This window comes from Coenobita brevimanus, chromosome 79 (assembly GCF_032717465.1).
Source record: "Coenobita brevimanus isolate Jiangsu-jjx chromosome 79, ASM3271746v2, whole genome shotgun sequence".
Taxonomy (NCBI): domain Eukaryota; kingdom Metazoa; phylum Arthropoda; class Malacostraca; order Decapoda; family Coenobitidae; genus Coenobita; species Coenobita brevimanus.
This window is the reverse complement of record NC_137032.1, coordinates 1,362,594-1,376,290: the sequence shown is the minus strand read 5'-3', so window position 1 is coordinate 1,376,290 and position 13,697 is coordinate 1,362,594.

The window sequence follows — 13,697 nt, the reverse complement described above, 5'->3', positions numbered from 1 at the left end:
CAAATGGTGAGTGACAGAGCGACTTGTAGGCGTTTTATCTGCGGCCTCCCTTTGCGGGATTAGGGCGTCGGGCTATAGACAGATAGATAGGTAGTATTTCGCCTTCTGTTTTTCATCAGGTGATGGATTTTTTTTTTTTTTTTTTTTATGCAAGGAGAAGGGAACCAAAAGCCAGGAGCCCGCAAATCATTCCTTCCACGAAAAAACAAAAACAATACAAAAGAGAGCCAAATTCAAGATCCGTTCATTTTAAGATTATATGGGCCATGTTCAGATTTCAGTGTACTAAAGAAATACTACTACTACTACTACTAATAATAATAATGATCTATCTATCTATCTATTTATAGCCCGACGCCCTTATCCCGCAAAGGGTGGCCGCAGACAAAACGCCTCCAAGTCGCTCTGTCACCCACCATTTGACTACCCTCCCCCCAACTCACCCCCGCTCCCTCATATACTGTACCTCTCAACTCCATCCCTCCACCTCATCCTCGGTCTACCCCTCCCTCTCCCTCCCTCCACCTCACCTACATACTAATAATCTATCTATCTATCTATATACCTAGGCTGCTTCCCCCAAGGAAAGGGAGGTAGCCGAGACAGGACGACTCACTCTCCATTTACTCATCCATTCAAACACATTCATTTGCATCTTAGCCCCAAAGGGGAGAACGGACAGATCCTCACCGCACCACACCGCACAAGGGTCAACTGGGCAATGCAATCAGTGACATCCGCAGCAGGGCCCGACAGCAGAACTGGTTTACCCCTGCCACATCATAACAGACCCATCCCCTTACCCGCACCTGACCTGACTAGCTGATCAGACCAAATGCGGGAGAATATCCCCTCAGGGCTGCGTCATCACTTATTCATTCACAATTTCTCTCCATTTATTTCTGTCACGCACAGAATAATAAAAAGGTGAAGTGCAAAGGTGTGTGACAGCATCCGTTGATTATCTGGGGACCGCCGGACCCAAGGGAACGGGTTATCTAGTCTATACACAGAGTCTGATAGATAAGATAGATAAAATAGATAAGATCGGTGATAAGGAAAGGTGCGAACGCGTAGGCAGGCAACCGGATCATAGGGAAAGGGTTATCTAGTATATGCCCAGAGCTGGAGGCATAAAAAAAAAAAAATTGGTGACAAGTGACTGTGTGAACGAAGACCTCTGGACCTCAGGCATGGGATCACCTAGTCTAGTCTGCCCAGGGTCGAATGCATAAAAAGACAGTGTAGAAAAATATATATACTGTCCCTTTTTGACCGCTGAAGGCCGTGAAAAAGAGACGAAGCTTTGCGAAATATTTTATGGATCCGGAACTTTGCCTCTAGGACGTGACATATGAAGAGAGAGAGAGAGAGAGAGAGAGAGAGAGAGAGAGAGAGAGAGAGAGAGAGAGAGAGATTATTCATGTTCCCTTTCTAAGATATATTAATTCGTAAGATGTGGCCGGAGAAAGAATCCATGAGAGTTAAAATTATCATTCTCATTTTTTTTTTGATCGTATTTCTGATTATCGCATCTGCTTTTGTATTTTCGTCTTTCTCGCTGCCTTCCAACTTTCATTCATTCTTTTATCTTTCTCCCCTCCCTCCTTCTCTCTCCTTCTCTCTCTTCCTTCCTTCATTCATTCTGTTTATGATCATCGTCGTTTCCTTTGTATTCTTCATGCTATTTCCTTCCTTCCCTCCCTTCTTCCTACCTTTCTTCCTCCCGTATTTCCTTCCTTTGTCCTTTCCTCTCTCTCTTTCTTCCTTCCCTCCTTCCTTCCTGTATTTCCCTTTCCCCTTGTTCATCTCTTTCACTTCCTAGTTCTCCATACTTATTTCTTGTTCTTCCTCCATCCTCCCATTTTTTAAAAACTCTTCTTTATTTTCTTTCTCCCTTCCTGCGTATTCTTTCTCCCTTCTTTTTCTCATCCCACCCTCCTTTTTATCCATCATTCTCTTTTCCATCTGTCCACCCCATTCTGTATTCTCATCCACTTGTCTTTTCTGTCTAGCCCTTCTTTCCTCTCTCCTTTCTCTCTTTCTCCTGCCGTACACCTAGTTCTTCCTCATTCCTGATTCCCTCACCTTTTCCTCATTTTCCCTCTTGCCTTCCTTCCCTCCCCTCTTGCCTTCCTTCCCTCCTTCCGTCTTTCTTCCCTGCCATATTCCTTTCCTTCCTGTTCATTACCCACTTCTTCCCTGTCGCTTCTTCCCTCACTCCCTGCTTTAACATATTCCTTGCCTTTCCCTCCTGTCTTCCCTCCTTCCTTTCCTCCTTCCTTCCTTTTCTTCCCTCTTTCCTTCTTCCCGCCTTCCTTCTTCCCGCCTTCCTTCTTCCCTACTTCCTTTCTTCCCTCCTTTTCTTCCCTCCTTCCCTTCTTCCTGCTCTCCTACTGTCTCATCTTCATCATGTCTCTCGTTTTAAATTCTTTCCTCCACTTTTCGTCACGCACCCCACTTTTTACTCTCATCAGCTTTTCTTTTTCATTCTTTCTTCTCTACTTCATTTCTTTCCCCTCATTCTCAGACTCTTCCTGTTTTTGCTTCTTCCTCTTCCTTATTCCTGATGCTCTCAACCTCTCCCCCATACTCCTTCCCGTCCTTACTTCTATTATCCTTACTTCCTATTTTACTCTTCTTTTAACACCTAGTTCTTTTTCCCTACTCCTAATTCTTCCTGCTTCCTCTCCCCTACTTCCTTCCCTACCATTTCTCTTCCTCCTTTTTACTTCCTATATCTTCTTCCTTGTTCCTACTAATTTTCCCTCTCCTTAACGCCACTCCTTCCTTCATACTCACGTAGTCTCTTTTCTTCCGTCCCCCTCCCTCTTCCTCTTCATCTCTTAGTTCTTCTCTCTCTCTCTCTCTCTCTCTCTCTCTCTCTCTCTCTCTCTCTCTCTCTCTCTCTATCTATCTCTCTGTTTTCCTTTTTAACCTCAACATCTTCCTTGTTCCTCCTTATTTTTTCTCTTCTTTTCCTCCTCCCTCCCTCCTACTCTCACATTCTCACTTCTTTTCCTCTCTCCGTCTCCTCTTCGTTACCTCCTACATCTTCCCTATTCCTCCTAATTTTCCCTCCACCCTACCTCCCTCCTTCCCTCCCTCCTGGAGAGATAATTCACCTGATAAACACAGGTAGGCCGACGTCCCGGAGATTAATCTAGCAATATCTCCAGCGCTGACCACCTCGACCTTTGTCCTTGAGTCCCACCTTCGAGTCAGCGGGCACCGTCTTCCAAGGTCGTTAAGGTCCCCGGAGGCCTTACGTGCCCTTGGGAATTTCGACCCTCTCGCCCCTTGCCGCGTAACTCTCACCTGCCCCGAGGTTTAATGGGACTTTCGCCCCGAGGGAGTGAAATACATTTGCCCCGGTAGATTTATACTTGGGAGGGTTTTGGTGGAGTGCGCTTGCGTGTGGGTGAGCGGGGCAGGGTTCTCGTCATCTTCAGAGGCTTCCCAGCAGTTCATCATTATCGGTGTATTTCTGTGTGTAGTGCAGTCAGGGCCAAGGCTTCCCACTGTCGCCTTCTTATCGGTGTATTTCTGCATATATTACAGTCAGAGCTTTCTGTCACCTCTTTACGGGTGAATTTCTGTATATAGGACCATAAGTCAAGGCTTCCCACAGTATCCTCTTTACTGGTATATTTCTACGTATAGTACATTAAGAGCCAAACCTTCCTTTTTTTTTTTTTTTTTTTTTTTTTTTTTTATGTGTCCGACTCTGGGCATAGGCTTCACAGCCTGCTATTAAGGCCCAGCAGTCCTCCTACATACCATACACCTCTACATGTCACCACTTCGGCGCTAACACCCACCGTCCATATTGAATACATGCTAGGGCTGTCTCATACAGGACTGGTGTATTGGTATTAGCGGGGGTATTTTTACGACATGTCGGCGGGTCTTCTGGTAGATCAGTAAAGCCTGATTTTATGAAATTCAAATCCTTAAACTGTTCCCTGCCCCAGCCGGGATTCGAACCTGGGTCGTTAGGACTACAGGCCACCTCTCTACCGATTGAGCCACCGCCTCCCCCAACTCTTCCTTACTAGTTTATTTCATAGTACAGATTCAGGGCTTCCTACCATTCACACCATCTCTTTACCTGTGTATATCTACGTATTATACATTTAAAGTGAAATCTTCCTGGGATCTCCTCTTTTCCGTGTATTACTACGAATAATATAGAGTCAAGCCTTCCTACCATCTCCTCTTTATCGGTGTATATCTCCAGTCTTTCAAACGCAGTGTGTCCAGGCGTCTCGAAAAGAGCGGATCGTGAATATGGCACTCGGTTATCCTGTTTTTGTTTTTTCATGGATAGAACAACCTTGCGGACTCCTGGCCTTTGGTTCCTTCTTTCGTGCATAAAAAAAAAAAAATATTGCTCGGTCAGGGGGTCACTTATCTCTCTGGTTCTGTCCTAGATAAAGTTAGCGACACAAACCCAAAGTCTTAATTTTGCGAGTAAAAAAATATCACCTTTTTTCCATTTAATCACACTTCATGGACAATTTTCCTGAGCGATCCTGTACAATTTAACTATGGAAGGAGTTCATGAAGGCTGTCTCTAACCCCTCCAGTTCAAAAACCGTCCTGAACTGAGCATAATCGTAAAGGGACAGCAAGAATGAAATCTAAACAAGCGGAATGTTAGTGAAGGGCTGACAGTACCGTATTAATTCCTGTCTCAGATGGTTGCACTTTTCCCCTCCTGCGTCTTTACCAATCGAGAACGTATTCTTTGATATATTCCTGCTTTTAATACACGATTTTCTTTAGGATTTATTTAGTAGGATTGATGGGATGCAGGTGTAACGTGGAAAATAAATCGCAAAGGAAGAGGAGTTAGTAAGTCTCCCTAGCTCACGAGAATATGGATCTGAGTGGGTAAACACACACACACACACACACACACACACACACACACACACACACACACACACACACACACACACACTTATCAGGCATATAAATAAACCACAAATAAAACACATAAAAAAACCTTCGTGTAAAGACAGTTTCTGACATTCCTGGAGACTTGAAGTGGAGAGTCGTTTGTGGCTGACCGCATCATGAACTCTCCTGGGAAGCAAGGATACTTTTGCGGAGAAGTAAAACAGGTTTACAGGTCTATTTAAGCAGACTTCATCCTCATAACCTTGTCTCTCCATCATATACTCCTCTCCTCCTACCCTCCTCCTTTCAAGCTCCTCTTTCTTCCTCCCTTCATTACCTTCCCCCTCCCCCTCTCAAGCTCCTTGATCTCTCTCGCTTCCCCTCCCTCCCTTCTTTCTTCCTCACCCCTTTCCATGTCTCTATTTACAAGTCTGTCGTCCTCCCTTTTACTCTTGTATCTAATTCCTTCCCTTTTCACTCTCACAATTTCTGTTCCCTTTCCCTTACCTTCCCCCCTCACTCTCCTTCCACCATTCGTCCGTCTCCCTGCCCCCGTACTGTTTCTAAATACCTCTTTCCGTCTCCTTTCTCCCCTCTCCCTTTCTTTCCCCCTCCTCTCTCTGCCTCGTTCCCCCTCCCTTATCTTTCTTCTTCCTCTCCCTTCTTTCTTCTTCCCCATCCTCCACCTCTCCCACATTTTCCCCTCCATCTACCTCCCTCACCCTCTCACAGCATCTCCCCCTCTCCATCTACCTCCCTCCCCCTCTCACAGCATCTCCCCCCCTCCATCTACCTCCCTCCCCCTCTCACAGCATCACCTCCCCCTCTCCTTCTCTCTCCCTCTACCACCTCCCAGTAAGAAAACTATTTAGCCTCCACAGAATTTGCAAGACAATGTGTGGAATTACTGTATATAAAGTGAACCCCTTAACTAGTGGTCATTTTCATACAACTCCCAGACAGCCAGCCAGGCCGCCGCTCTCTCACACAAATTAACTCCCCCAAACCGTTTCTGGAGTGCCCCCCCCCCCACACACACACCACTCAGACCAGACTACCTCGAATTTTTCATCATCATCATCATCATCATCATCATCATCATCATCATCATCATTACTCTGACCCATATTATCATCATCATTAGTCTGACCCTTATCATCATCATCATCATCATCATCATCATTAATCTAACCCAAAATCCCACCCAGAAAGTCATATATTTTCACTGTTAGTTCCTCTTGTGTCATTAGAAGGTGTACTGTTGTGTAATATCTCGTTTGTGTAATAAGTGTAGGCAAGGATGGATCAGTATTTCGTCATTTATTTAGAAGTCAAATTTAGTGAGCTTGCAAATCCTCACTTTCAGAGAAGATAAAAATAAGGTATATCTGTGCATTAAATAGACTCTTTTAATGTTAGAATAAAATGTATGTAGTGCGTCTCTGGCAGGTAAGGAAGTGTGTGGTGTAGTTTCTCTCAGGTTAACAGCGTCGTCTTGTACTCACCTGAAGGAAGCTGGGAAGGACGTGCACAAGAAATGAGGTTAAGGAAAGAGTCTTGTGAGCAGTATGTGGTGGCGTAGGGCAGAGAGCTAGGGAGACCAGCGTGCACCACACCACACCACACTACACCACATCACATCACACAATCCCACATCACACCACACCACAGCAAACCACACCACACCACTTCAGATGTCACCGCACCACACCACACCATTCTACGCCCCACCACACCGCCGCACGCCACACCATACTGCACCATACCACACCGTGCCACACCACACCACACCACAGGCCACCATACAACACAGCACCAGCTCACACCGCAGCATACCGCCATAAAGAGTGGGCAATGTATCATGGCGGCCTACAGCCTCTTATCACTTTAATTACAGGTCCAGTCATACCAAAATGATTGCGTCAGATAAGCAGGTATTTACAGTGAAAATGCCTATGGTAATTGCCGGCGTATGGGCCCATATATTTCAGATGTGTATCGTGGTAGGGGAGGCTAATGCCAAGTTTTGTCCGCTGATCCTGGCTGTGATACCCGGGGCAGTGGGAGATGAAGGACCTGTTTACATCACTTTAACAACACCATGTTTGGGGTTTGCTGCTCTGCTGGCTGAACCACTTGTGACCCTGGCAGTGGACGCAAGATTACTTCCCTTATATGACCATAGCTTCACTTATATCAAAACATTACAGTGCAATATATATATATATATATATATATATATATATATATATATATATATATATATATATATATATATATATATATATATAAACAAAATTCCTCTTTTCAATGTTTCTTAATTTCTTGATTGTGTTATGCAGGTAGGCCTATATGATGTCCATCCACTCATATATATTCTTCAATATTCTCTTATAAATAGTAGAGTCCCCTTCCAGGTAATTAATATAAGTTTTTACTTATAGTTTTTGTGTTGTCTCGGTAATATATTTATATTGGGCATTATAAATTATGAATTAATTTATGTATGAATAATTTTAGCGTATTTCAGTGTTTGTAATATATACGCGTGTTAAGAGTATGTGGCGACATGACATAGCTTCCCTTATCAGACTCCAGGTTGCTGCTTCTCTACTAGATCTTCCCCACTAGACAGGTACTTAGAGGGCATATATTTCGCCTAGATGGTCTCCTTGCCGTTCATACATCATTCCCCAGCAATATCTATCATGCAGGCTCTCGGATTTAGCCAGGCCGTGCAGTAATCTCCCCTCAAGCATCTCAGATTGAGAAAAAAAATAAAAAAGGGAGGGTGCCTTAAATCTTCGGAATCGGCAAAATGTGCAGCCATCCTAGTTCCACGAAGCCGTCCGCGTGTGATTCCTCAACCCATGGGAACATAATTTTGGAAAACACACCCTCGCTAGGCCACTTATTCAGCATCCTCACGCGACGCTACGAGGAGAAAAATACATTCCGTTCACACTCTCCCCCCGCACGATACCGGGGAGAAGAAAAAAAGGGGAGGAAAAGGAGTCCATTTGGCGGCGGGGAGACGGGGCAGCAATGTGGCCTTTATGGTATAATCTCGTCCGGCTTGATTTTGGTTGTCGATACAGGCGGGATTATTGGGTTGAGATACTAAATTGAGTAAATTATAGCTTCCCCGTGCGTGCCGCAGTAAGGGCTACCTGGAGTCGCATGTATAAAGGACCCTAGCCAATTTTCAACCTAACAAGTCCACCATTACAGTCGACCACAATTGCGGATCGTTTTGTTTATTGTTGTTTTCCGCATTAATATTCACTCTTGCTTTGATTGTGAAGCGTTTGGTAGCAGTTGAGGGGAGGTGAACATACATATAAGCTATCTGAAGCATAATTCTAGCTTAAGAGGGTTTATAAATGACCTGCCTGACCTCCACATCCAGCCAGACCAGGGCGCGCACTGAATTACGCCACCCTTCGCATATTTGCAACACACGCTACACCCCCTGACCCAGAACCATCAGTCCAACGCAGATCAACTCTTTTTACCCACATCCCAGCCCCGGATTCCCCTGGGAGGCTTGGGACGGTATGAGATGTCGCCTACGATGTCCCAGAGTCAGCCTACAAGCCGAGAGGTCGCGTGTGTGCGGTCGGGGAGAGGTGCGTGAGAGAGTAATGACTAGTGGGGGTTTGGTACCGGACAGCAGTATCTCCCGCACCATCTGATGTGTAGTGGGGGAGGGGGTGCTCAGTAGGGGGTGAAAGGGCAGAGGTGGGGGGAGGGGAGAGACGTTCAGTACGGGTGGGGGGTGCAGAGGTGTGGGAAGAAACGGAGATGTGAACATGAAAATAGGACTGCCGAAGTGTGAAAGGAAATGAGAAGGTATTTGTGCTGTGTTAGCGTCGAATTTAAGTTTCCCTAGTGCACCGCTTCCTTACCAGCGTACTTCTGTCACTTTAGTTACTTGATTATGACGACGCCGCATTACCTTTTTTTTTTTTTAATGCTAGGAAAAAGGAACTAAAGGCCACGAGCCCGCAATAACCGTTCCATCCAAGAGAAAAACAAAATACCTGCTTCTTGATCGCCAAGTATTTGGGTACTGTACTCGTACATGAGAACGGTCCAGGGTAACTTTTTATTTTTTTATTTTTTTTTTTTTATGTGTCCGACTCTGGGCATAGGCTTCACAGCCTGCTCCCAAGGCCCAATAGTCCTCCTACCTATACACCTTTACATGTCACCACTTCGGTGCTAACACCCTCCGTCGATATTGAATACATGCTAGGGCTGTCTCATGCTGGAGTGGTGTATTGGTATTAGCGAGGGTAATTTTATGATATGTCGGCGGGTCGTCTGGTAGATCGGTTAAGTCTGCTTTTAAAGAAATTCAAATCCTTAAACTGTTCCCTGCCCCAGCGGGGATTTAAACCTGGGTCCGGTAGGACTGCAGGCCACCTCTCTACTGATTGAGCCACTGTTCTCAGAGAAAATTTTAAAACAGCCCATCGCCACACCCAAATCGAAGACCCTACAATGGCCATCTTCACAGGGTGTATTGTTCCCATACTGTCCCACCACCCACCATTCTCCCAGTCCGTTCTACCCACCCCTCACCACCCACCCTGCCTTTTCTTTCTTTTTCTTACTCCTCCGATATCGAATTGCCAAGGAAAATCATGTACTTACAATTTACCAGCGCTAGTGCCTCCCCTCATGCAGAGCCATATTCACACAGTGCCATTATCCCCTCCTGTCCCACCACCATCTTGGCCCAGCCCAACTTTTTTCTAGCCAATCCACCTTTCCTTTTTTCTTCTTTTTCCTCTTTCTTTCTTCCTTCCCTCCTTTTTTTTTTTTTTTTTTTTTTCACAGCATTTCACGTTCACTCCCATTATTTCGGTGACGTATTTTCATATCCACGCCCACGAAACGAGAGTCGGTGTTATATTCTGATAGGTGTGTGTGTGTGTGTGTGTGTGTGTGTGTGTGTGTGTGTGTGTGTGTGTGTACTTATATTCCCTCTGTACCACCACATGCCATTTCAGTCTTCCTCTTCTTTCCATTCCAGTCCACCTCATCTCTTTCCCCTTCAAGGTATACCCTCTTAACTTTTACCCTTTCACCTCGCTAACTCAAACTCGCATCTTCTCTGTTAACCTTCTCTTCCTTCTCCTTTATTTCCTTTACTTCCTACAGTTTAATAGTATCAGTATTCTCTCTACTGACCTGTCGGAATAAATGGTGAGTGGGCTGAGCTTTTTACTGGGCTGTCTAATTTCTTGTGTGTGTGTGTGTGTGTGTGTGTGTGTGTGTGTGTGTGTGTGTGTGTGTGTATGTGTGTGTGTGTGTGTGTGTGTGTGTGTGTGTGTGTGTGTGTGTGTGTGTGTGTATTTTCTAACAAACAATATTATTTCACATCGAATTTGTGTGTGTGTGTGTGTGTGTGTGTGTGTGTGTGTGTGTGTGTGTTTATTTTCCAACAAACATTATCAGTACCCATAAATATTGAAATTAACAAACAAATTCGACTTTTCTTTCAACTCAGTCCTGCCCTTTTATCCTCTGACAATTCGACTGTGATGCATAGAAGATTTTCAATTATTCTTTAAAACAGTGACATCCAGCCTCTTAAATTTATAGTAACGACAGACGATTTTACCCCATTTCAATTATCATACTTTGCCATCTTTCCATACTTCGCCATCTTTCCATACTTCCATAATTCTCATCTTTCCATACTTCCATAATTCTCCATCTTTCCATGCTTCCATAATTCTCATCTTTCCATACTTTCATAATTCTCCATCTTTCCATACTTCCATACTTCGCCATCTTTCCATACTTCCATAATTCTCCATCTTTCCATACTTCCATACTTCACCATCTTTCCATACTTCCATAATTCTCCATCTTTCCATACTTCACCATCTTTCCATACTTCCATACTTCGCCATCTTTCCATACTTCACCATCTTTCCATGCTTCCATAATTCTCCATCTTTCCATACTGTCATACTCTCCATCTTTCCATGCTTCCATACTTCTCCATCTTTCCGTATTTCCATGCTTCACCATTCCATACTTATGCCATCATTCCATTCTTCCATAATTCTCCATCTTTCCATACTTCCGTACTTCACCATCTTTCCATACTTTCGTACTTCGCCATCTTTCCATACTTCACCATCTTTGCATACTTCCATAATTCTCCATCTTTCCATACTTCGCCATCTTTCCATACTTCCATACTTCTCCATCTGTCCATCCCACCTGTGACATTTTAACTTCATATTCTGTTTTTTTTTCTCCTATCTTTTCTACCCTTATTTTAATCAGTTTATGTCCTCTCGTCTTTCATTATTAATTTCAAATATTCCCGCCATCTATTCAACCTCTTTTCTTTGTCTTTTTCTTTACCAGCGACACATAATTTTACTCTAGATGGCCACTTGTAGTTCACTATTACTTTCAAATATTCCCGCCATTCAGTTCTTTCCTACTACTATTAATATTATGACTACAGTTTGTATGGATATTCTGTTATTCGTCTAAACACAGCAACTTTGTTTTTCTTTTCTTTGCCTACGACGATCGACTTCCTTTTATCTCGAATATTCTCCCTTCAGCCTCACCTCCTCCCTTCATCCAACACTCCCTCAGTCCTTGTATTCCCGTCAGTTGAGGAAGCTCCCTAACGCCTTTTCCTTACCGATTTAGTTTTGGATGTGGCTGTTTGATATTGTTTTCTGTTTTATTCATGCCGAGTGTGGCGATATTAGAATTATTTATGTGACACAGAAGAGGACGATGTGTAATAATAAAATAAGTCGCATAGGAAAAGGTGTTGGGGAGCTTCCTTACCTGACGAGAATACGTGTCTTTGAGGTATAGGTAAGATGTCTTAAGAAATTGCAGGCTAAATGTCAAGATGAGTAATTTTCGGATAGGAAGCTTACTAACACCTCTTCCTTACCGATTTATTTCTGTATCTGCTCCGTTACTATAATCTTGTGTGTTATTTATGCAATCTGTGTCGATATTTAAAAAGATATAAGAAGCTAAAAAGAGGATATTAATGGATAGTCAGGAAAATAAATCGCTAAGGAAGAGGTGTAAGGGAGCCTTCTTAACCAACGAAAATACGAGCTTAAGCGAGTACTATAAGAATCTCGAACGAGGATTTTGAAGGGTAGTGAGGAAAATAAATCGCTAAGAAAGAGGTGTTAGGGAGCCTTCTTAAACCGGCGAGAATATTGGAATGAGAGAGGCTGAGGAGAGAATAACATTGGTGTAGTTGACCGCAAGATGACAGGAGCGAGGAGTGGAACATGTGAGAGGCGAGTTACTGTCACTTTTATGGGATGGCATCACGGAACGCAGCGAGACGAGGCCAAAAAAAGTGATGTGTGTGTGTGTGTGTGTGTGTGTGTGTGTGTGTGTGTGTGTGTGTGTGAGAGAGAGAGAGAGAGAGAGAGAGAGAGAGATTCATAACAATTACAGCATGAGAGATATAAATCGTGGAAGTTGGTTAATATCCTTCATGAATGTTTGCAGTGTGTTTGATTGCCGTAAAATCTACATCTGTCTGTCTATCTATCTGTTTATCAGTCAGTCTATCTATCTATCTGTCCATCTATCTGTTTATTTATTTATCACTAGCACTATGATACAATGACTTTTTTTTCCTTTTGCTGCCTCTACATGACAAATTTCAGTTCAGAAGGGACCTCTAGTAGTGAAAGGGTTGATTAATGCCATCTTGAATCCCCAAGCTCAGAAGTCTCCCCTCGGCTGAATAAAATCGTCTGGAAATAGGGAGAATAAGATGTACAAGAACTGTTATTGTAGTGGTAGTAGTATTAGCGTAGTAGTTGTAGCCCCAGGTTCATCGGAAACGTGAACCCAGTGGACTAAAGGCTGAAGTTGCCCTCCTGCTGCAGTCCACAGTCCTCCTTTCGGGGGATAGGGAGACAGTTTTTTGTATAGGCCTAACCGGGAGAAGTCGTCCAGTTACATCGGTGCCACCACGTGAAGGCTTCCCCCTCTAGCAGCGAGATTGTAGTAAATGGATTGTATAAGCTCGTAAAGGTTTGTTGATACGGCACCTGTGACTGTGGTGGGACGTAGCGCCTCACCACTGACATACTCCATGATTGAAGGATCAGGCTCCACTACACCCTTATTTACATACATAATTGCCACCTTCACCAAAACTCCCCTTCCCTCCTCACCACATCTCCTCCTCCTCCTCCTCTTCCTTCTCCTCCTCCTCCTCCTCCTCATCATCATCATCATCATCATCATCATCATCATTCTTATGTTCCTTCTCTTCTTCTTCCCTCGCTTCCTTCTTCAGATTCTGCTCCATTTCCTTCTTCTTTTCCATTTTCATCCTTTTTTATTCTTTCTCATTCCACTCTCTTCTCTTCGTTCTTCTCTTTCTCCTCCTCCTTTACCTTTATCTCCTTCTCTGTCTCCATCTCTGTCACCACCTTTCTGTGCCAGTCTCCATTTGTCTCTTTTATCAATTTCCTTCTCATTTTCTCCGTCATCTTTATCTCCATCACATCCATCTTCATCCCTCCATTTTTCATTTCCAACTCTGTGTCCTTGTCCATCCGCATATCCTTCATCCTCCCTCCTACCTCCATCGCCACTTCCTTCTCCAGCTTCTCATCTCCATTTCCATCTCTTTCTCATCATCATCCTTCTACCTGACCCTAATCTACCCAAACCTACCCCAGCCCTTGCCCGTCTTTACTAGTCCTCATTTCTACCATAATCTCCACAACACACCTCCTAGCACACTTTTACTTTAT